This window comes from Pleurodeles waltl, chromosome 8 (assembly GCF_031143425.1).
Source record: "Pleurodeles waltl isolate 20211129_DDA chromosome 8, aPleWal1.hap1.20221129, whole genome shotgun sequence".
Classification (NCBI taxonomy): domain Eukaryota; kingdom Metazoa; phylum Chordata; class Amphibia; order Caudata; family Salamandridae; genus Pleurodeles; species Pleurodeles waltl.
Genome location: NC_090447.1, coordinates 534,900,345 through 534,925,869, shown reverse-complemented (window position 1 = coordinate 534,925,869; position 25,525 = coordinate 534,900,345). Strand labels below are relative to the sequence as shown.

General features: G+C 41.5%; 1 protein-coding gene and 1 pseudogene across 1 annotated transcript in view; both read right to left on the bottom strand.

The window, feature by feature from the left end:
- LOC138248989 (torsin-1A-like) overlaps positions 1-16,907 on the bottom strand; it is a 56,467-nt pseudogene extending 39,560 nt beyond the window's left edge.
- LOC138249124 (heparan-sulfate 6-O-sulfotransferase 3-B-like) overlaps positions 1-25,525 on the bottom strand; it is an 823,693-nt gene that overhangs the window by 645,367 nt on the left and 152,801 nt on the right. The gene's annotated exons all lie outside the window — the stretch shown is intronic.

Genomic DNA, 25,525 nt, shown 5'->3' with positions numbered 1-25,525 from the left:
TATTGATCAGTTATCTCATCTTACGGTCTCTCACCACTGGGTCCAAAGATTCATCGGCCTAAAACGAGTCCCGATGTGTATAAATTAACATAGAAGGACGCGTTATCAGTAGTTTTTTATCCCAGTCCCATCCAGAACTATCTGGATTTTTTTAGGATTGTTGTGATGGTTCAGTTGTATATCTCCACTAAACCATCTGTTTGTGGATGATACACCGAAGTACGTAGATGTTTTACACCCAATAGTTGACAAATTTGGGCCATTAACCTAGACGTGAATGAGGTGCCTTGGTCTGTTAATAATTCCAGAGGGAACCCTACTCTGGAGAAGAACCCAATCATGGCATGGGCCACGTTTTCAGTGGTCATACTAGAAAGAGGAATCGCCTCTGGATATATGGATGCATAATCTACTAGCACCAGAATGTACATATTACCTTTTGATGAAGGGGTTAAGGGCCCTACTAGGTCCATACCCACCCGAGTAAAAGATATATCTATAATAGGCAATGTGTGTAAGGGGGCTTTCCTGACTGCTCCGGGGTTCACTAGTTGACATTTCGGGCATTGTGCACAATACTTCCATATATCTGAGAATAGAATCACCGGAGCAGATATTCTTCGGTCTTTTCTCTCCCATAATGTCCACCGTTCGGTTCTTCCTCTCGGGGCCCTTCTTCCACCGTCTGTCATCCTTTTCACCCTTCTTGGGTCGCATGAACACCCTCTTCTTCCAGGTTACGGCGTCCTATGGGCCGGACGTTGATTTTCATAGTACCCTGGGGTACTCGTCTGCCGGCCCCACACTATAAGTGGGACTGTCTGTAACAGCCAATCTGTTACGCCATCTTATAATATTTTTCTTGAGGTTTTTGAAAAACTAGTACAAGATGACTTTGGTGTACGTATGTGCATGTACAGCAGCCATTGTGCAATGAATTTTCAAAAAACGTAAGGAATTCCATTAGAAGATGCCTGCAGTACAATTGCTGCATAAACATTAGACACCTTATATTGTACTTTTTACTTTTTTCAAAAAAACATTATAAGATGACAATCGTGCATGTGCACGTAGGCACAGCGACCATTTTGGAATGTTTGAGCTTTGCAAATGTTTGTGACACAATTCAACAAGCACTCGAAGGTCAAAACCACAACTGGTGCCTGTGCCAGTTGGCGGTCAGTTGTTGACGGCAGTTGATGGCTGCGAACCACCTCCTGCACAGGCAGGGGCTGGGGTATGGTGCACAAACACATCAAGGAGTGTGACAGAATGTTAGAGAAGTTTTTATGGGACAACATAAAGCTACAGGTAACTTTCCACAAAATACTTTGGCTTTAAGGACAGCCACCCAGGTAATAACAGCTCCTAAAAAGTGGCAATTGCAATTGAATAGGTAGAGCTGTTCAAAATCCACTTTCTTTATTGTGTGAATATACAGATATATATGTGGATGTTAAACTGTATTGGCAGCAAGAGGACGCCAACAAACTAGTAGCAGTCTGCGAGCAAGACTTAAAGAATGGTGCACGCTTTTGGTTTTTGCAACATTCCTTTTTTTCCGTTTTCCGAGTGCTCTGTTAATTAGTTCATCGCAACAAAGCTTGAGACTGTCAATTCTGCTGTATATGAAAAGGGTGATTTCCAAATGATCCACCTCATGTGACAGGATGAGGTGATCGTTTACTTGTGGCAATATTTGGGAAGCCTAGAGGACTGTGGACAGACTAAGATAAACATTTATCATGTCAGTATTCATAGACACAACAAAGAAAATAATCTAAGTGTCTTTTTTACTGCATGGCCCGGGGTAGTTTGGAAGAAAATATTTTCTTCAGCATACAGCATTAGCACACATTTTCAGATAAGAAGTGAGCCATGACCAGAGCTTCCTTATTTCACTTGTCAATGAAAGGGTTTTTGCAAAATGAATGTAGCTTGTTCAAGCGCAATGACACCGTTTTATTTCAAACATGCCTATTCAGAATGCAGGACGGCAAACGGCTGATTCTTTATCATAATAAATAAATACATTAAAACGAATAATATTTCCATTCATGTGGTGTAGAATGTAGAGAGTAGTATGAGCTTACCTTAGAGAACACTGCCGGGCTTATATTCGACGATGCTACATGGAACGTGTGTAGTAGAATGTGGTGGTAAAGGGGAGAGAACATTGAAGGCCGTTGTTGCTGATCTCTTGGGCACTTTAGACCTAGAACTTTTTGTTCCTGATTTGACTCAATAGACATAATTGGAAACTACGTTTTTGGCTGGACTTCATATCTTCACGATTTGGCGACGAGCATGGGAGGGGACCAGTGTTTTGTAGGTTTTTTTGGACACCTGTTCAACAAATCCTCAACGCGTTTCTGAAGGTTCAGTGTTGACTTGGTTTGGGAGTCTAGGGATTGTTAGAACTTTCAAGAGTGTGTACCTCCAGCTGCTATCAGCCGCTGTGTGTCGGCATTTTGGGGAATTGCTGGCTGTGGCTTTACGACTGTGCCGTGCGCGAGAGAGGAACCATTCCATATACGCATTAATAATTGAAAGCAGCCACGTGCGAGATGCTGGAGCGCATCTGATTAGTAGCGCGTGAAGAGGAAGTGGCTTACAGTATAAGCAAAGGCGCAGTATGTGAAGCGGCCGCGAGGGAGAACTGGGTTGAGGTGACAAAAGAACGCTTTGGGTACGGCACTATACCTAATACTGCCTACAGTGTTTGCTAGCAGGGATCAGCTCACATTAATAATAAGGAGGCTTGAGTGCCCATTCTCTGATTTACTTGTTCTGTAGCAGAATAACTTCACCGGAAGCACAGATTATTTCCGCCTGACAGTTTCAGCTGAAGGCAGTACTCGTGCAGCGCTTCCATTGGTTGAGTGGGATACTGAATTCAGTACGTCAACAGCAACTAGCACACTATACAGCATCAACAATTTCACCACATGGTGGCAACAGTGATTGACACCCTACTTTATTGCAACATTTGGTTTTAACACCATGATGTTTGTGTCAACAGCGATTGGCACGCTATATTGTTACTTTTAACATTATCTTCAGCATCTTAGCCATGCTGACAGCGCTTAGCATGCTCTTTTAGGAGTAATAAACCATTGACTCACATTTACCATCTTTGTACCTTTTTGCTATGTTAAACATCGTTTACTTTACGGGAATTTGTCTAACAGTCTTCATGAGTATACATATTTATGCATTGCTGTATAGCCATCATGATGCAAGCAGTCACTTTATCTAGTCCTTTTCTACAAGAACCCAGTTAATTGCCAATAAAATGGCGTTTATGGTATAGGTTGTTCATCACATATTTGGGTGCCATTGATGGATTGCAATTTAAGGCTGATAGGAAGCAGAGTTTACTGTACCACTATTTCCGGATTGAAGGTCAGAATGTGTTTGTCCACTTACCAGAATATACTGGCCTCGACAGCGAGGATATGGATAAGTTTCAAATTGTGGTAAGACAACTAAGAGTATATTTTGAAAAGAAAGTAAACCTAGTAGTTCACAGACAAACATTTTTCACTTGGGTTCAAGGTCTTAATGAATCAATTGACTCATATGTCACTGCTGTAAAGATTTTGGCACAGTACTGTAAGTTTGAGGGGTTTACATTGCAATTGATTTGGGATCACATTGTATGTAGGTGCAGTTCGAAAAAAATCAGCAAAAATTGTTATCCTTCAAGAACCCTTCGTTTGATAAAGTGATAGACATAGCTAAAGGCACAGAGTGTTCACAACAGGATGCAAAGTAATTGGGAGCTGAAAATCCAAATACTTCTGTTGTGAATCTCAGTTCCCAGAATAGAGGGCCATGTCCTACTGTCACCAATGAAAATTATGGTAGAGGTGGTAAACGCGGCACTGGAAATTACAGTAGAGGTGGTAAAAATACTACTGTTTGTCCTCCTTGAAAACTGGCATGTTTTCAATGTGGCTCAATCACGCATGTCTTGAATTTAAAAAATTGTTCAGCAATTGCACAGGAATGCTGGACATGCAAAAAGATGGGTCACTTTGGAAAGGTATGCAGTGGTGGTAGACGCATCTCTGTTAGGAGTGCTCAGGACCATTGGGGGAGTGATGATTATGAAGCTTTGGTATTGTTGTTGGACTGTGTAAAAATAAACAGTGTACAGAATGAGAAAAAATATGGTGATCCTCTGGTATGTGTAAAATTGATGGCATCATTGTAACTCTTCATATCGATTCTGGTGAAAGAATTTCAATCATATCAATTAACAAGTATAGATAATTTTGGTCGCAGAAAGTGTTGTTACCTACAGATGTGGGGACAACAGCATTTGAGGGCAGTATGATAGATCTGGTGGAGTATTTTGGGGGAGGACATAAGAATAGAGAACAAAGCTGTACACAGAAACGTTTATGTAGCCTACAAAGCCATAAGTGTGTTAGGATGGTGGCATCAAGCCATGTTTGGCATGATAATCAAACGTGGTCAGAAGTGTTCTGTTTCACTAATAAATTCAATTTCTGATTAGATGCATTGGAAAAACAAATTTAAAAGTGTATTTCAGGACAAGATTAATCAAATAAAAGATTTTGTACACACCATTAAAGGTCAAAGAAGGAGGACCGCAAACGAAGCATAGACTCTTCAATGTACCACATACCATAAGGAGTGAGTTGACACAAATGTTAAAACTATGCAGGATGATGAAATTATTGAAGATTTGATGCCACATTATGGTTGTCACCTATTGTGTTAGCAAAGAAAAAGATAGGTTATTTACATTTATGCTTGGACCTGAAATCTCTCAACAATGTGATCTTTGTGGAGAATATCTGTTGCCAGCCATTGATGACCTGATTACAGCTGTGGGTCAGTCCAAGTGGTTTTCGAAGTTGGACCTCCGTGTGGTGTACCATCAGGTAGTTTTGGATCAACAATCTCACCACTTAACAGCTTCTGTTACAACTGATGGTACATTTCCATTCTCCTATATGCCATTTGGACTGACCTCTGCAGCATCTGTATTTCAGAAGGTTAGGACCAGAATGTTACGAGATATACCCAATGTAGTAGTCTTCTAAATTGACGTTCTAGTGCATGCAAATACAGAAGAGACAAACACTAAAGTTGTGTAAGAAGTGTTGTTGACTTTAGAGAAAAATGGTGTAACTGTTAGAAACGATAAATGCACATTTGGGGTGAATGAAATCAAATATTTGGGCCATATTCTTTCAAAAGATGGGGTGAAACCTAAACCCAGTATTGATGAGGGTATTACTTAATGCTCCTCATCCAACTCATAAAGATCAGTTGCATTCATTCCTTGGATTGTATGACAAGAGAATCACATTCAAGATCCTTATCCACGCACACAAATCCCTCCACAACACTGGCCCAACCTACCTCAACAACAGAGTGAACTTCCACACTCCCATCCGCAACCTCCGATCAGCCAACCTCGCCCTAGCCACAGTCCCATGCATCCAACGCACCACCACAGGAGGCAGGTCCTTCTCCTACCTCGCCCCCAAAACCTGGAACTCCCTCCCTACCAACCTCCGCAAAACCAAAGACCTCCTACTCTTCAGAAAGAACCTCAAGACATGGTTGTTCAAACAGTGACCCTCCTTGCCCCCCCCCCTTTGCACCCCTAGCGCCTTGAGACCCTCATGGGTGAGTAGCACGCTCTATAAACATTTTTGATAGATTGATTGATTGTATGAGATTTACACAAAGTTCCTCAGAAATTTTGCTGGTGTCACAGAATGTTTCAGGGGTCTATAAAAAGAAAGGGGCAGACTTTATCTGCACTTTACACTGTCAAGAGAACTTTCAGTTAATCAAACAAAGCATAATAGCAGCTCCAGCACTCTAGTCGTATGTTGAGGGTCATGATACATACGTGACAGTTGATGCCAATTCTTATGAAATGCGAGCAGTACTATCACAAATAGTTGGTGGTATAGAAGTTACCGTTGGATTTGCATCCAGGAGAATGAAGGAAGTGGAGCTGAGATATTCAGTGATTGAGAATGAGATGCTAACTTATGTGTGGGGTATAGAAGAATTCAAACCCTATCTGTGGGAAAGGAAGTTTTGGTTAAGGACAGACCGTAAATCATTAGTTGATATATTGTCTGGTAATAACATAAAGAGAGCAACAGCTAGATTGGCAAAACTGGCAATGAAGTTATTGCAGTTTAATTTAGCTGTCACTCATATTGCAGGAGGAAAGGACGCAAGGGCAGACTTTTTTATCTAGATTACCCATGGAGGATAGTGAGTTGGATACGTAAGAGCAGGAGGAAATAGAGGAATGCATCATTGCACGTGTTGAGAACAGGGTGATTTGTTCTTTGTTATGGAAGATGGCCTAAGGAAAAGTCAGTTGATGGGGATTTACAACCATTTTGCAAAATTGCTGATGAACTGTCTCTAGAGAACAATCTTTTGAGTAGAGATGGCAAATTGGTACCGCTAAAGTATTTCAGACAAAGAATACTGGAAATGGCTCACTCTGGTCACTTAAGGATGTTTGCCACAAAACACAGAGTAAGGAATAATTTTGGGTGGCCTAGTGTGGCTAGAGAGGTGGAGATGTTGGTAGGGGAATGTGTACAGTGTTCTTATAGTGATAAACATTTATCACATCCACACCTTCTCCAAGGCCTATATTATGTCCAGACAGAGTGTAGCATTGGATTATTTAGGTCCCGTCCATGTCTTACCAAACAGCATGAAGTATTTTGTAATGCTGATAGATCAGATGGGTAGAAGTGAGAGGTATTTTGGAACCCAACACCAAGTCACTCATTCGTGTTTTACAGGATGTGTTCAGTGAGGAAGGAGTTCTTGAAGACCTATTGACAGACAATGGGGTACAGTTCACCTCATTGGTCATGTTAGATTTTTTAACCAAAGTGTGGGTGAAGAAATTACGCACACCACTGTATCACCCCCAAGCAAATGGTAGAGTTGAAAGATTCAGTAGGGTGCTGGTGGAATGCATCCAAAGTGCCATTAAGGATACAATGGATTGTGAAGCTGCCATTAGAGGCTTGACATGAGCTCACAGGACTACTCCACATTCTGTTAATTGTACAGTACCATTTGAGTTGATGAGCGGCAGGAAGGTTGTTTTGTCATTGAACCAATTTTAGAAAATCAAAGTTTGGGTGGAAAGTGTGATGTGTTGGGTGAGTCGTACAGGGCTAAATGTACAAGTGACAAGTTCAACAAAAATTATGTGAGAAAATGAGCATACAAAAGAAGAAACAGTTTGTCACTTTTGTGGTGGGAGAGTATGTTCACATCAAGGATCTGTTGATGTTGCAAAAAGGAAAGTCAAAATTCAGGGAGCCCACTTGCAATATTGAAGTGAAAGGTCTGGTGGTGAAAACCATCAATGGGCAATGGTGGAATATGTCTCATTTGCCAAGTTTGACAACATTGATGGTGGAATGGGACATGAAGAAACAATTGGAAGGTCAAAGCAAACTGGTATTATGCAAAAGTACAAGGAACAGAAAAAATCCTAGCAAATTATATGATTATTTTTTTTGTTTTTTGCAAGTTTAGTTTATGATCATGCCATGTACATAGCTATACACAAAGTTTTTTTTTCTATTGTTATATGTAAAATCAATATTTTAAGGGTTTTTGTGTGAAAGGGGGAGATATGTGTTGTCTAGAATGTAGAGAGTAGTATGAGCTTATATTAGAGAACACTGCCGGGCTTATACTAGATGATGCTACAAGGAATGTGTGTAGTAGAATGTGGTGATGAAGGAAGAGAACATTGACAGCAGTTAGTGCTGAACTCATGGGCCCTTCATACCTACAACGTGCTGTTCCTGATGTGTATCAATAATTATAATTGGAAACCACATTTTTGGGTACACATTATATCTTCATAATTCACTGTTTGTCACTCCAGTTGGCGCATCTCATTTAATAACATAATTTCTATTTGCATAATGTGCATAAAATAGAGCAGGATTCTCAAATAAAATTAGAAGATCCAAAACATGAGGTTTACAATATTGCATGGGTGTATATTTCCAAAGGTTTCTGAGAATATGCCAAGACCCGCACCATTCACGCATAATTGTGCATAGTAAATTATTGGGCAGGGGGGAATACCATCACACTTTATCGCTGACACTTTTTGTTTCCTCCAAAGGGAAAGTATTTTTCAACAAGGAGATACCCCTTCTCTATTCCCACTAATTTTGAGCGTGTAACCAAGAAATTATGTGCTGATGTCATTGTGTGGGATGTGAGTAAGTTGGAGAGAAGTTTATGAAAATCCACAAATATGTCAGTTTGTTGGTATGCACAAAGCCACTGGGCATTCCTGCTCTGATAAGCTCATTCTGTACTCAAGAAAATAGAATTACTCACATAGAAAACTTTGTAGCAGTGACTACTTTTACTAGCATAAACCAACTTTTGAGAAGTCCAAAAGTAGTTTTACACTTGTAAGACAGTGTAAATCAAACTTACTCTTTGAAATCATTTTTCGAATCAAACATAAAACTCTTGTTTCAGATTTTGAGAGTTTGTTGAACTTTAAAAGAGCAAACACTTATGTCCTATCAAGATAAGAATTTCCAGATGTTATCCTGAGCTGTGTGACTGGAAAACCCTTGGCCGTAGTTGAATGAATCATGATTGGGAGTAATGTTAATAATGTTGCTTTGGGGGGGGGGCAACTATGGTAGGTAAAGTGGAAAGAAGACAATCACTTAAATTATCAGCTGTGGATATACAATGCCTGAATTCAAATCTTGATCTCCCCACTTGTTCAAATTGCATGTTATATTAATTACTTTAGTCCCTATCAAACAAATTGAACCAAATGAGAAGTTGGAGTCAAAACACCAAAATTGCCCATTTACACATTTCACCCTTCTAAACTTCTAGTCGCCCACAAGTGGAAACTTTCCTACTAAATAGGGTACCTCTTTGTTTCCAACCCAGCACTGCCAAGCAAATTAATGGAACACTTTTAACCCAGTTCATTTTCCAACCACAGTACACTTCCCATGGTAACAAGCATGCCAAACTGAAAAGGTGTAGGAAAAAGGCCACGCAGGGGATGATCTGCATTTTATACCCACAGGGGCAGTCCTTGGGATTAGAAATAAAATTGCATAAGCCCTTCAGAGGCTCCCAGGCTGTGCAGTCATAGACTGTGATCCTCGGGAAGTGCTTTTCCAGTATCAGTAGAGGTTTGAAGTTCCCTGATGCAGGGTGAAAACACAGTGAAATCCCCAGCACTGGTCATCAATCACCAGGTCGACAACCTATTTCTTCCTGCTCTCACACTTACTGCTGCCAACCCCTTGACTGTCTGGACTTCATGGCACCATTTATTCACTATGGGGGTCATTCTGACCCTGGCGGCCACCATGGGAGCACCGCCAACAGGCTGGCGGTGCTCCCACGAGCATTCTGACCGCGGCGGTTCAGCCGCGGTCAGAAGCGGAAAGTCGGCGGTCTCCCGCCGACTTCCCGCTGCTCGGGGGAATCCTCCATGGCGGCGGAGCGCGCTCCGCCGCCATGGGGATTCTGACACCCCCTACCGCCATCCTGTTCCTGGCGGGTCTCCCGCCAGGAACAGGATGGCGGTAGGGGGTGCCGCGGGGCCCCTGGGGGCCCCTGCAGTGCCCATGCCAATGGCATGGGCACTGCAGGGGCCCCCGTAAGAGGGCCCCACTGTGTATTTCAGTGTCTGCAATGCAGACACTGAAATACGCGACGGGTGCAAACTGCACCCGTCGCACCCCTGCAACTACGCCGGCTCAATTCTGAGCCGGCGTCCTCGTTGCAGGGGCATTTCCTCTGGGCCGGCGGGCGCTCTTTTGGAGAGCGCCCGCCGGCCCAGAGGAAATGTCTGAATGGCCGCCGCGGTCTTTTGACCGCGGTGCGGTCATTTGGCGGCGGTACCTTGGCGGACGGCCTCTGCCGTCCGCCAAGGTCATAATCACCCCCTATGTCCCATTACTCCCACCAGTGCTTAATTTGTAAAATGATAAGTGCCAGTGCTCAAAGTTTTTCCTTGAAGTCCCCAGCCAATGCTGGTGAATGCCAAGATTGCAGAATAACAAGGCTTTCTAGTCTGGATTCCACTTTATGCCTCTCCCCTCCACCCTACACCACCTGGCTCTTTAGTTAACTCTTACAAGTTTCTTTACCTTACAGCGTTCTCCTTTTGTCACTGTTTTTCCATGTTTATATTCCTTCTCCTTTTCTCTGTTTGTATTTTTCTCTCTCACTCTGGATCAAAGTATGTACAGGAAAAATAAATGCTGCTCCCTAAAATGAGTTCCAGTGGGCCCCATCTGCAAACTTCGACTCCATTTAAGCACTGACTCCCACAATAAATTATCAGGCCTTGCCACGCCACCCTTCCTCTTACTAGTATATTTCTCTTAACTATCAGGTTTTATCTGTGTACTTGGTCCTCTGCACTCCCCATCTAATATCCATGCCTCACCACTAACCACACTCTTTGCCTTTGGGAGCACTGAGCTATGGGACATGTCACATAACATGAACATGGGAATGTATTTGTAATTCTGTTGTTGAAAGAGTTGGACACTGTGATGTTAAAAAACCTATGTTTTATCTAGCCCTTCCTACTGTACTCCTGCCATTTCTAAGCTATTTACATAGAGGATATTGTTACCAATTTAACTGTACTCAATTTACTGACTCCAGAGAGGGTGAAAGGTTAAGTTTGCTTTTTCCGGAATCCAATTATGGAACACAAGCATGTCCATTGTCACTGCCAAAGAAAGTGTCACTGATAGTCTATAGCATTGCAATGCACATGCTGCAGCCCAACTGAAAATCTAGCAGTTATCTTGCTAGAAGGCTGATATCTGTGGCATGGCTTGTTAGTCAAGAAGCAATGAATGTTTCACATGTTTTTGCTATGCAGGATTGGTTCTTGATTGGGTGGTAGTTACTGAGGTTGGAGAGGTTTTGAATCATATTTAGTGATAGTTCTTCATCTAGCTTACATTCATTACAGCACCTCGTTTGAAGGGTGCTTTGCTATATTGTGCTAAGAGTGTCCTGTGGTACTGAGAGAACCTTTAAATCATAAGGCTGATGCAGGCACAGAAGTAGAAGGTTATCTCACAAAATCATGAAAAAGATAAGGGGGCAAAAAACTGGGAGAGTTATGCAGTCCAGTGCACCAGTCTCTCTAAGTAAACCTAATCTATGAACCGAGTTGCACTGCTCTGCAATTCAAGACTCCAGTCTACCTATTAGGGGAGAAGTCTTTAGTCCCTGTAAGCATTAGTTTATAAGGAACACTAGCCCTCACTCCCCATGAGGTGACATGCTTTATCAGCGGGCCATGTTCCTTGTCAGGTCAGCACTGCAATGCCTGATGGGCCCTTCTAGAGGGTTATTTGCCAGAGATCTTTTGGAAGAAATTGCCGGTGGTGAGTGAATGTGTGAGGGACTGAAACAAAAAAACAGTAAAATTGACTATGGATGTCGAAAAAGACAATCTTTACTCCAACCTGACACCAGTGCCAAAATTAGAAACAGAGAAAGGCAAAAACTGCAGAGTATAATGGTCTTGTTCCCTATAAAGTGGCAACGTGTATACCTAACACCTCAACTGTTGGTATATGTGTAGAGAAACTGTGTGTGGGTACTTCCAACACTACAGAACCAATAGCCAACATGTTTCTTGCCTATATAGTCTCAGGGATCTAAAGGAAATTCATTAGGACCTAACACAATTCCTAATCCTCACTAAGAGTGTAAGAATACTCCTTGTCAACTAGGTTTTTGACATATAGAATCTTACAATAGGGTTTCTTACTTCAACATTCTGGGGAGTATGGAGAGTGGGTGGGTCAAACTGACCGTTGTGTTCTAAGACACAATTGCTTTTCTGGGGGACAGCTAGCGCCCATGGGGCCTTTGTGCCTGAATCTAGGGGGGTCCTTGCATTTTGAAGTACGAAATCCTATTGTAAGATTCTAGATGTCACAAACCTCATTGAAGAGTATGAATATGCTTATATAGGGGTACCTGTGTAGTGCAAAGATAGCTGGGAAAACATCAGGCCACTGTAAAAAGGGAGAGATGCCAGGGAACAATAAAATCATTTACAGGGGATAGGCAACAAGTAGCTGTAATAGGGTGGGTGTAAGGCTTCTTTAGGATATGTATACAGGAAGGGTGGAGCAGTCCTGGTGTCAACGGGAATGCTCTTACTGTTACATATCAGGTACTTCCTTTGACTTCAGTCTATTGAAGCCGTGACTCAAAGTGGTTCATTTATCAAAGTATATCTAATTTTCTTTGAAGTTGCCCTTGCAATGCTCAACGATAAAGAGGAGGTGACATTATTCATTATTCACCATAGTTGTTTGTTAATTCTATATTTTCTCTATATCAGCACTCATTTGGCCCCCAGTGAGGAGGAGCCCATAATTCCAAATTTGGTCAATAGCCATGTTACCGTAGAAAATTATATGGTAAATGAAGATATTGTGAACCTATCACATTTCCCCTGGATATTTTAACTGGTTCTCACTGGGAGAATGCAAAATTGCAAGGGGAATCAGACTTAAAATTATAATTTCCTCAATTATTTCTTATTAGTCAAGAGATTCTCAGGGTTCAACCCATATTCCGAATTAATTCTGCCTCCCTGGAGTTAATTGGGCCTCTCCTGTCATTAGCTCAAGGTGAGCAGAAATAGGAAACCTGCCCCTTACTGGGACAGTCACGATAAAGTCCACGGAAGTGTTAATTTCTCCTTAATCTTCCTTCTCTATCCCATACACGATAGAGGACACAGTTTAGTTATCATTTTTGACAAGGTATTCCAACTTTATATGTATGCAAATAAAAGAAAGTGATATTTACAGTCTTAATTGTTATTTCTTTCCTCTCACAATAAACTACATAGAGAAATCAATTATGAAACCAATTAACATGAACTTCTGGATATAACGTCTTAAATTTGCCACGTAGGATTCTAGATCCCTAATTCCTAATACTGAATGACATTTTAGTCTCTTTGTGTGTCTCTCAAAAGATTCTTAGAGAGTGTTCGAAAATCTGTGCATGTCAAAGACTGCCAAAAGTAGTTCTCATATGCCCAATCCTTACATACTCAGAAAAGCCAACTGGTGGAATTTTCAGCATGTGTAAAAGTGATGCATATGTATTTGGGCACTTCAAATTTTTAAATTATTTCTCAACTGGGTGACTAAACGCAACTTGTTGGTAAATACGCACAAAAGTACTTGCATGTGGGTGATCTTTACAGGTAACCCCACATGTAAATGTCCACAAATCCAGACCCAATAATAAATGTATGAATGCGAACATTATAGCTTGCTGTCAAAATTTCCGCCTTCACAAAAGCACTTTGAGTGTAGAAAATTATGCCAAGCTACGGTTCTGAATTCCCTCCTATGTCCAAGGTCAACATTTTGTCTACATGCGGCGTATTTGGGTGTGCAAGAATACTTTGAGCCTCAGGCTCACAATGTTTTGGGCCCATGTGGAACTGCATAACTAAAGAGTGACCTTGCATCCATATAACTGCCCACCGCCCTGGATTCAGTACATTTAACCATGAACTTCAAATACGTTCGAATACTGCATTCTGTAGATGGCTGTAGAATTTGTTTGACCTCTAAAAGAAGCGTGATGCTGGCATTTCAAATAACCTTTCCAGGCCCCATAGATCTCTTTTGGGAAGCATTTCAACATAATACAACATTGTGTGGTTGATTTATCAAGTAATATTTAATTTTTGACAGATGTTAGTTAGAATTCGTTTTTGCTACTCTGGTGTATGCATCTAAAACTACATAATAGAAATGTAATACAATGGCACTTCATTCAGCATTTTCTAAAATGCCTTTTATGTTGCCATTTTATGATATCCTGGATGCAGTCTGCTATTAAGAGACAAAATGGAACACGCGAAAAATACACATTGTTACAAACATAATGCAAGGAATGACTAAGACCATGCTGAGAAAACAAATAAGTATTCGACCACACCACAATGTCTATTATTAAATCGAAATAGCAGTATGAACAAACGAATTTTCCATGATTGCAGAGTGTCATTTAATTACATTTGATTCTTTATTTCATAGGAACAATTAGACATGAACTTTTTTCAAAGTAGATTCCTATTTAGAAAACTTACGAAATATGTTCATGCATTAACATTTAAAAATGTATTGAGTATTTTAAATTAGTCATTAAGAAGAGTTACACTAGACCAGAGGTCTTCAAACGTTTTGATGTCGGGACCTCCTCTTAAAAAATATTAGGTGTAAGGACCCCCTCCTGATACAAATTTCTAGAACCTGGTACTCCTCATCATCAACAATAATAAACATCCCCATTTCCCACAGCAAAGCATTTTTACTGTGAGGAAATATGAATTGTTTAGCAAACCAAAGGTCAGTGAGTGTGGGGGGTGACCAAGGGTGTGGCTAAAGAGGCATTGTACCTCTTTCTATATGTGCAGCAGATAGCAACACACATGGAAAGAGAAAAAAACAAGGAGAAATTAAAAAATTCAAACATTTCTCCTCATTACGCCTGCTCTGGGGAGGCGTAAGGTTTTGGCATTGCTCCAGTTTACGTGATTTTGTAAATCTGGGGCAGCGTCAGTGTCAAAATCCATCTGTGTTGCATGGGAACACCCACCACTACACCCATGGAACGCCTCCTTGACGCAAAGTAAAGCAATACAGTGGCTTGCGCTGCTTTGCCTTATTCCATATCTACAAGGCCATTCAAAGCCACTCAGGGTGGCTTTGCGTCACCTCATAGGTATGATTGAGAGGCTTGCGTCGCTGGAGCATCAAAAAAAATTATGCTCCAGCAGCACAAGCCTCTCATAAATAAACCCAAAAAATTCTCTACTTTTTTTTTTAAGTCGTTCACGATCAGGTAGCTACATATAAAATAACAGCACGCTTAAATGAAAAATAAATAAAATAAAGTTGTTACTCAGTGGGAAATGCACCATAGTGCATTATGAAACCCCTAGTAGTTAATGCACTGCAAAGGTCTGTGTGTAACCAGAGAGGGCGACAGAACTAAATCTTGGTTGGTGCAGTTGAGAGTAGTGACTTTTGTATTTTTAGTGCCATGAGGGCACAGCCTGTGACAGAAAGCACTGTGAATATGTAAGGCATTATTTTATACTTGCATTAACACACAGTATAAGATAGGCCACTACAAAAATGTTTAATATAAAACAGTGCTTCCAAAATGTGGATTTAAGTAATATCAGAGCATATGCAATACCTTTTTTTTTTAATAGCTGTCCCTTCAACACCTCCAGGTGAAGTAAGCGTTGTGTAAATACAATTACAATTAAAAGCACGCACTTCACGGCGCAGTTGTTCATTCTTTGCACTACCCTCAAAAAGAAGAAATGTTTGTCCTCACAAAGCTTTGAGTGAGTCAATCATTTAAAGTTGCTCCGAAGCACCCTTTACATTTGCACATCAGCTCGTAGAGCACGTTTGCATATCATTCTGGAAGCTGACGCCCTGGGATGAAGGTCTCCTTAGCTGTCTGTGCAGCTTTCACGGCACAGTAGACTCAAATTAAAGTTCAGCTGAGGCATTTTAAGGATCGGCTGGGGGAATGCGTGACCCCCTTTCCAGGACTCAACGGCCCCCCTGGGGGTCGCGACCCCCAGATTGAAGACCTCTGCCCTATACTAACAAGAAAATGAAACAATGAAACTCCTTGTAGCCCTGACGTTTGTCACCACCCTTTCCCTTGAAGATCCCTCTTAAGGTGGTGGGACCTGATCTATATAAAGGAGCGATTATTGGGCGCATGCCTCCTCAAAGGGGGTCTCCCGGGGTTTCTAAAATGTGCTCCTCTGTGGCAAAGAGGGTGATCCTAACAAGTTGGCAACCACAATAAAGTGTAAACAACTGTCAATGAGACTCAACTCTAACAAATCACTCCTGGGACCTCTGTGCGATCTTCAGATGTCAGGTTAAAATTTTCACTGTGCCACATTAGTCTTTTAGACTTTAAATCAATTAAAATTAATCAATAATTTAAATGGTACACCTATTTTATTGCCTTTAGGAAATTACAAAATGTGGGGTTTTAAAATGACATAAAAGCTCCACTATGTGGGAAGATAACAGTTGCCCACGCGTAAAATATAAATTATTCAACAAAAACAAGGGAACATTCGGACCCCTGAATCCTCTGCTAGGAAAAGGGAATCATTACTTTATACTGAGTGTGAGAAAGTCACCCTTTGTGCATGTTCATCCCAATGTTTCTGACTGATACTGATGGTAACTGACCTAGCCTGTACCCTGGGCTCTGCTAACCAGGCTCAGGGCCAGTGCTCTGAATAAAAGGTATACGGTCCAATGCAATAATTACAATTGGCATGACAGACCCATATAAGTCCCTAGTAGATAATAAAGCAAGAGGGATTCAAGCTACCTATAAGGTCCTAGTACATGATAGGGCTGGGAAGTTTGGAGGCCCAGTATATTTCCTGCACTGGAATGTGCACTGTTGTATTGCCTGCTGGCATTTTTAAAGGCAGCCCTGTCTTGCAGACTGCAACCTTTTTTTTTTAAACCCTTTGAGCGCTATTTGCTTCTAAGCACTAGTTTTACTTTAAATCTTTTTATAAAAATTCATATGTATGGTTCTCTATATCAGATCTTTGTCATTTTGGTATTATTTTAAAGATAAACGTATTTACTATTCTTATAAATTGGTGTGAGATGTTTATTGTGTGTTGTGTCTTACTTATTTACTGTATTTGGTATTTAAATGCTTTACTTACCTGTTTCCTGGGGCTGATGTTTTGAGACCTTGACTGGACGTAACACTGTCTGGGGCATTATTGCTAGTGGTAGGTGCATACTTATTTTTACTGATAACCAGCCTCCAACACTGGGTATGTTACACTAGCCTCACCAACTTATGATGAGGTAGAATGGGAGAAGATACCTTTTGTCTTCAGAGACAAAAACCTCCCAGTCCAACCAAATCAGTACACCAGACAGTAGTGGCCCACTGGTGGCTTTTAGCAAGAAGTGCCAACTTCATTAAGTTCAATTCCTGAGAAAGAACAAGCCAGATTTGAAAGGTATAAACAACAAGTAAGCCAGCAGTTGAGCCTTTCACATGGATGAAAGCAAATGAAATTCAGTAGCCTTCAAGTGGAAAATATGTTACTAATTTGACCACACAAACTTCTGCTTATCCTTACCTCACTCCTTCCCACATTACTTGATCACTGAGATCAGTATTAAGTTTCTATTTCTGTGATACCTAAACTAGGCTAAGCACTGAAGAATGAAGGTCATATTTCCCAACTGCCAACCTTAACCTGGATGCCAAAATCCACAATAACGTTCTGACCTCTAGGATGGAGGATCTTCTGCTTCATATTATTGACTCTGATCTGTGTGGGTTTCCTATAATGCATCTGGGTAGTGATAACCTCTAAAAAGACCCTACACATCATAGATAGGTAAAACTCATCATCCAATATGCATTTGATCATGTAAACAGGCATTTCCTACATATGGCATTATAAGAGATAGGACTGGGAAGAAATGTGGTGATGGTAGGGATAAGTATAGTTTACTTCAACCACATACATTCTACAATAGGATACAGCAGGGTTGTCATTCTTTGCCAAACCTATGGAGCCCTGTTTAATTTAAGCTAGCAATGTATGCAGTTAATATTCTTTTTTCCATCTCTGAGCCCAGATAGCACTTCCATCATCAATGGAAGAACCGTTGATAAGCTGAAATTTCTCACTAAAATGAAGTCCAGGTTCGCAAATGTAACTTTGGAATCCAACTGGCTGCCACACTCAATGAGATCCTCCTGCTTAACGTTTCCCCTTTGATTCAACAGGTGCAGAGCGACCTACAAAATTGGCACACAAAGGTGGGTTTATGGTTGGGTAGGATTACAGCTGCTAAAATGACACTGTTACCAAATCTGGTATATATTTTCAAAGCAGTGGCATTGATTATGGCATGGGCACCCTACACTCATTACAAGCATTAACCAGATTTCGTGTAGGCAGGGAAGCAGAGCACAATATCAAACTGGCAGAAGGCACTGAGCTCTAGTACAGATGATTAACAGCTATTACTCGGCTGTACAGCTTCCTCATTTGTTGGAATGGTATAGAGAAGAGAAGGGAATGCAATGGTGCTTTATGGACCACACTATTGCTGGCTGTCCACTGTGAAAGAGTGCCATGGCTTCATAAAGCACAACGATCCATAGCAGGATATAGCTCCCTAGTCACCAGGACCCTGATAACCACATAAGTTGGTCTTATATTAGAAGCAAAAATATTTTGAGACAAAATATGGTATCAAGAATATTGAGGCCAAACAATTGTGAAAGTAAGTTTCTACAGGAAAGTAAAATAATATATATCTATGTATATCTATATAAATATATATATATATATATATATATATATATATATATATATATATATATATATTCACTTAAAAAAATGAAGGTTACAAGGACGTTATAGTTATGCTCACATTTCAAACATACAAAACCATAGAAAGACACTTGTTATAGTTGGAGTTACCTCAAGTAACGATAACTCGTGCCCTCAGGTAACTATAACATGCGACCTCACCATGCACTGCTAATTACCCTACTAATTAGGGCACTTGTGACATTTTTGACAACGTCATTCATAATATCAATGTAATTCTTTTTATAAAAACCTTTATGAAACAACTGTGCATAGGGGGGCAAAAGTTATAGTTACCCTTAGTGCTTGAGTTATAGTTACTTGAGAACACTTTAACAGGTGAGTTTCTATGGTTATGTACGTTTCTGAATTTACTCACCCAAATCCATAGAAATTCAGCAGTTATAGTTAGAGTTGTTTCATGTTACTATAAGACACGCAATAAGGTACATATAATTCTCACCCACACAATGCACAGTTTTTTCTTCAATAATTTGACTGCTACTGTTTCATTGATATTTTTATGAACATTCTAAAAGTTGTCCTGAGTGCAGTAATATCTGGGGTAATTAGCAGTGCATGGTGAGGGAGTTATAGTTACCCTAGGGCGCGAGTTATAGTTATACTCATGCCCATAACCTTCCAACATGTGCCTCTGGAGTTGGCCACAGGGCCTATCTCTCTGAGTGTGAGAATAGGTGTGAGAGGGTGTTTCTGGGTGTGAGAGTTTCTGGCTGGGTGTGAGAGGGTCTATGTGGGTGTAAGAGTGTCTGTATGGGTGTGAGAGTGCATGAGAGATGGTGTCTCTGGATGTGAGAGTGTCTCTGTGAGTGGATGTGTGAGTGTCTGTGTGGGTCTGTGAGTTAGTACATGAGTCTCTGAGTAGGTCTGTGAGGGGGTGCATGAGTGAGTGTCTGAGTGCATCTGTGAGTGGGTGTGTGAGTGTCTGTGTGGGTGTGTCAGTAGCTGTGTGAGTGACTCAGCCACAAAGGAACCTCACCTGCTTTTTTATCCAAAACGAGTCCACAGTTTTGCTCAAAATATGTACCTAAGTGGAGTTCTTTCTGCCTCCTTCAGTAAATGTCCAGTACGTATTTCACACTATAGCTGTATAGTGGATCACAAGTAACTGTCTCCAGGGGCCTTGGGTGCATTTGGCAAACTGATTGTGACTTGTGTTTTCTCCAAAATTCTGTGATAACATGAATCCTCCTACAGAGAGGCCATCAAGACTACAAAGATGTAAATCTTCATCAAACCAGGGTCCTTCCTCTGATCTATATGACAGAACTGCTTCTTTGTTTTGAGGAGATCTCCTCAAATCCCTTGACATCAAGAACGCACCACCAAAACCAGCACACATGCACTGAGGGGCCATTTGGAAAGCTGTCCATTATCCTGATGAAAGGGGGAATGCTTTTATTATTTATAGAAATGGGGGAGGGTTGCCACTCGGCCTCCCTCTCTCATCTGATTTTGGCCCCGGGGACTCCATCCCCTGGGGCCCACCACTATTTAATGGGGGAGGGGGCAATGCGACCCCCGCTTCCCAGGCTGATTTTTGCCCTGGGGACCCCATCCCCCAGGCCCGGCCATGTCTTCTGGGTGCCCCCAGAGTATACGATGGAGCTCCATGGGGGAGCTTCAAAGCCCCTGTGATCCCAGCTGGCTCCCTATCTCCAGCGGGAGACGGCATTGCTCTCACACACAGGGAGCTGATAATATGCAGCTTCATGTGTGAGAGAGCAATCCTTTTGTCTGTTTCCCTCCCTGCATCTCTATAGGCAGGGAAACAGACAAAAACTCAGATTGCAGCAAGCGAGAGCTGTTTAACAGTTTGCACTGACTTGGCAGGAACTGTCAAAGCTCCCACCAAGTCAGAGCAAACAACTATGCCCACGGGGAGGGCACCAAGGGGCATATCAGGAGCCAGCCCTGGGGAATGGCGGGGAGGCTGTACAGGCCTCCCCCATTAAAACTAAATTTTTGTCGCAGAGAGGGGGTGGTTCCCAGGGTGTGGGGTCGTGCAGGTCCCCCTCATCAATTGCATATTAGTCCGGGGGAGGTGGCAGTCCCTGGGGCAGTGGAGAAGGCAGCATGGGCCTCCCCATTTAAAAAAATATGTTTTGCCCCAAGGAGGTGGTGGTCCCCGGCGAGCAGGAACCTTGTGGCCCCCCTGCATACTTCTTTTACTGTGCCCCGCGGAGGTGGTGGTCCATGCGGTTTTAAAAATCCACAGGAAGGGGCCCCATGTGCCCATCTCCTTTTTTCAACCCCAGGCCAGGCCCCTAGCTGGTCCAGGCCTACTTGGGGGCAAAAATAACTCACTGCGAAATTTGCAGTTTTCATTGTGATTAAAAAAAACACTTTTAAGCCTTGGGGGGAGCCCCAGGGGGATCCCTTGGCCAAAACTAGAGGGGTAGGGTACGTGTACCTTACCCCTTTTCATTGTTTTTTTGGTTCACTTCACTTCCTGGTTGAAGTATTGGCAGCCAATCAGATCTCTGCAAGAGATCGGGAGTATTAACAAGCCTTTGCATCTCCAGATAAACATATTTAGTTTTCGTTTGATATTTCAAAAACTACTGAACTAATTTACACCAAACAGGGAAAAGGCTTCTTTCTGGACCAAAAGCTACCTTTCTGCCAAATTTAATGTAATTCCATCTAGCAGTTCGGGCTGCAGTTGTGGTTACAATCCCTATGGGAATTATATTGGGATACTCACTTTTTTGACCCCCCCTTTTTCTTGGCCCCTGCTTGGCAGATCACCCTGAAACTTCCCATGTACAACAAGATTATTGGGAACACTTTTGGCGAAAATGTCATGACAATTTGTCAAATGGCGCTAAAGATATAGGAAAGTCAAAAAATTATTTTTCTATGAAACATGGTCCTACCTATAACTATCTGCTGGTGGTAAAATATATATATATATATATATATATATATATATATATATATATATGTGTGTGTGTGTGTGTGTGTGTGTTTGATAGATAGAGGATGGGATGGTAAACATATGTGGGAGATCTTTCTGGGACAACACTATTAAACCATTTGACAGGTTAACCGGAACTCTGACCCACCACGAAATATTGAGCTATAGCCAGCTATTTCACTCAGTATACTCCAACCAGAGTGGAGAAATTGAATTTGGGGAAGTCAAAGCAAGGTACTATGATAAAGTAATTTACACTTTTGATTTGGCGTATGAAATATTCTTTCCCAGAAAAACTAATGTGATGATGCGTGGTAAATGTTGCACCTTCTAGCTATGGAAAGGTTGAAAAGTAGAGATATCAGTTTAGCCAAGTGTGAGAAAAGTGATCATTAGTTGTGGTGATTGTGACACCTCACCAAGTAATAATGCCACTATAATGTATATAGTTCAGGTCCAGCTATTTTCTTCAAATAAAACCTTACATCAGTCCTAGGTAGCTGTGGCACAGACCAGTTAGACTTAGCTAAAAGGAAAATTAGTGTAAAGCATTTATCAGTGCCAAAACTGTTAATAAGTAAGAAACACAACAGAATAGAAACCCCATTCCCATTTAAAAACATAGAACATATTTTTATCTTCAAAGAGATGCCGAAATGACAAAAATCAGAAAAAGGGAACCGGAGTTATGATTTTTGTAAGTCTATCATAAATCACTGCTTTTCACTCCAAACAGTTTGGAAAAGTCTCAATAGGCTTGTCAATCACTGCTATTCAGTCTTAGCAGTGGTCCTGAGCCTGAAACATGAGGGTCTGGGGCAAAGCAAAGTTTAAGGCCTACCACAATGGAACTCAGGGTTAGATGTGGACACTGGATTGGCCCCCATCAGGATCTTCACATTAAGAAACATATCTGGTTATTTTTCTTATCGATGGTGATGTCAGTGGAGTCCTCTGCTGCTTGAATCAAGCCTTAGGTTTGATGTCTGTGGATCAGTCAAATCCAGGAGTCCAGTAAAAACCTTGGTTCTCAGCACCTAACGTTAACAGGAAGCTAACCAACTATCCCTTAGTGTCCACATGCTAGTCCTTGACATGAGAGAGAGCAGGGTCAACACTTGGGCTCACTCTCCATGGGTTCAACAGGAGGAGCTGGCCTTTTCTTTCTGAAGTCCTGTCTTGGCTTAGTAGGTGCATTCCTCCTTGGTGTGCCCTTACGTTCTGAGATCCAGAGGTTCAACAGGTGATGTTCGTCTTCTGTTCTTTTCAAATCCAGGGCTGTTCCAAATTTGGAGGCCAGCAGTGCCTTTTTTATGCCAATTTTGAGTTTGTGGGTGGGAAGGACTCAATAGCCAATGGGGCTACTATTGCCACAGAGCGACTCTGGACACTTTAATATAATTTCCTGTGGATTTGACACCAAACAATCCTGCAGTACATTTTTCTGCCAAATCCAAGATGTTGGGATGCTTCTTCCCTGGGACAGAGCCATGGACACAGACCTGAGGAGTGTCCAGTCTAATTAGTCACCCCTCCGGGAAAACCTGATTTGCCATTGCTTTTCAACTTATTGAAAAGAGATGCCAGCCTGTCTACCTACACAAAGGATTGGACAAGCTAAAGTATGACTCACGTTGGTCTCTCAGAGGCAGTAGCCCCTCTGAAGCTGAGCCATCCTTTTGTTACCAGATCTTGAGAGCCATTCAAACCTCTTGGCAGGAGGGAAGAAGGTTGTCTCAGCTGACAACTGCTGTAGTTCACCAGAAACAGCTACTAGAACTTTGAGGCAAGAAAGTGGTCACCTTTGCATTAAGAGTTACTTTAAATCTGACTTCAACAATAAGTCAGGTTCAATGTAACAATTAATTTGATACATTGAAGAACTATATACAGTGCTCCTAAACAGTATTTAATACTTAGCTTGTGGGCTAGTGAAACCCCATGTAAGCAAATGGGACAACCGGCATACTACATTGAGAATGATAATTTCAAATTTTCACTGTCAGGACACATAGGGGGTTATTCCAACTTTGGAGGAAGTGGTAATCTGTCCCAAAAGTGACGGTAAAGTGACAGATATACCACCAGCCATATTACGAGTCCATTATATCCTATGGAACTCGTAATACGGCTGGTGGTAAATCCGTCACATTTGGGACGGATTACCACCTCCTCCAAAGTTGGAATAACCCCCATAATGTTTAAATTCAACATATTTTTTTATATCTGGCACCCTGCTTTACAGGCTACTAGGGTGTGCCCTAGGGGAGACTTACAAATACTTAAATGGAAGGTTTGGACATAGCAAAAGATTTGTTTTGCTCTATTGAGTTGGCAGTTTAAAAGCTACGCTCCAATGGCAAGCATAGGGACATGTTTTAACTTGGTCACAGCAATGGTGGCACAATAAGTGCACTGGTCTACTGCCCACATTTAACTTACTACCCCTGGGAACACTTTGCCCTATATACTATGGTCTTATAGGTGAGTTAAATATGACTGTCTGGGAATACGCATTTGCACATACACTTTGAAGAGTCAAAGCACATACACTGGGGCTGGTCAGCAAAAACCAGCAGTCACATTCCCAAAAATATGGGGGTTTCCCATACAAAAGAGGCACTTTCTTACACCAAGTGAAATTTAGTGAGAGCTCAGGCTAGGTATCTGACATTGCAATTATATGCACTTTTATGTCCCAGATACCCTAGGGCAGCATACATCATCATAGCTGAATTATGCAATGAATCATACAGTCTACATTTCAGGAAAAAACTTCAAATTAATTGACAAGTCTTAAGAAAAAGCCTATTGCCAGGAAGGTTTTGAACCAGTAACACATTTCTCAACAGTTGTTTTGCCCTGACCAGATCTGGATAAGTGGCACGGCGATCAAGGGGTGAAACTCCATTAATAAAGATATTTATGCCCAAACGGTTCCTTAGGGATAGTAAGGTAGGAGAAGTGGCATTGTTGTTTGTTTACCTATCATGGCTTGACATCTCAATAGGAATGTTGGGTAGATCTGCTTATATGAAAACTTAAATAAAACATTTATACCTACTTACCATTATTCAGTGGCATAGCAAAACTGGGGAGGACCCCCTGCAAATTACTTTGAGAAGGGCCCCCTCAAACCTGGACCTAGTCAGGGGCCAGCAGCCCATGCACAGTGTGATGTGCTGAGGGGGCCCCCAGGACCTCATGGGGTCCAGCACCGGCTGGGGCTGCGAGTGCTTGTATTACGCAACTGCCATTATTTTAAAGCATTCACTGATACTCACCAAGATTTTGACCTTATAATTTAACTTTTAAATATAATTTACTTCAGTCCCAGCTCTTGAGTAGGTACCTCAGCACTTCCTAATTGCAGACCTAAAGTTAACTCTGACATTAACATCAAATGTACCCTTAGCAAGACCCTTAAATATAGCAAAATAAATTAGAATTTATATTTTCAGTTAAATATTATCTTTCTGCTAAATAAAGTACAGGCAACACAATTCTATTTTAATCAATTTTTTCTTTTGTGGTTAGATTAAAGTCAGTAAGTAATTTGAAAAATCAGTCTATGCCCATGCATTAATCAAAGCCTAGACCTAAACTCAATACTAACCCCCAATGATGATGTGCTTCTTTTAAAAATAATGCTAACTCAAATCATAATGCCCATTAATGGTAGAATACATTTAACTCAACCTCTCCACGTCGCTTCTCCTCAGGAAGTGGTAGTTGCCAAACGCATCCTCGTTCTTGAAAGTGAAACCTAAAGAGTATCTTTCTCAGTCGAAGTTTCACCCACAAAAACACACAGTACAGGGAGGGGCTCAAAGGTTTACAGCAAGACTATCTAGTAATATGTAGAATCACCTAAGGCACTCACAAAATCCTCAATCGTTGAAGAAGCTGGGAGGGTCTAGCACACTTCCAACCACTCCACACGGTTTTGCTACTCAAGTCACAGATTCCATCAGATTCCATCATATTCTTCCATCGTCCCTGATAGATAGCTTGCATAAACACACAGCAGCCAATAGAAAGCAACTTCAATTTCC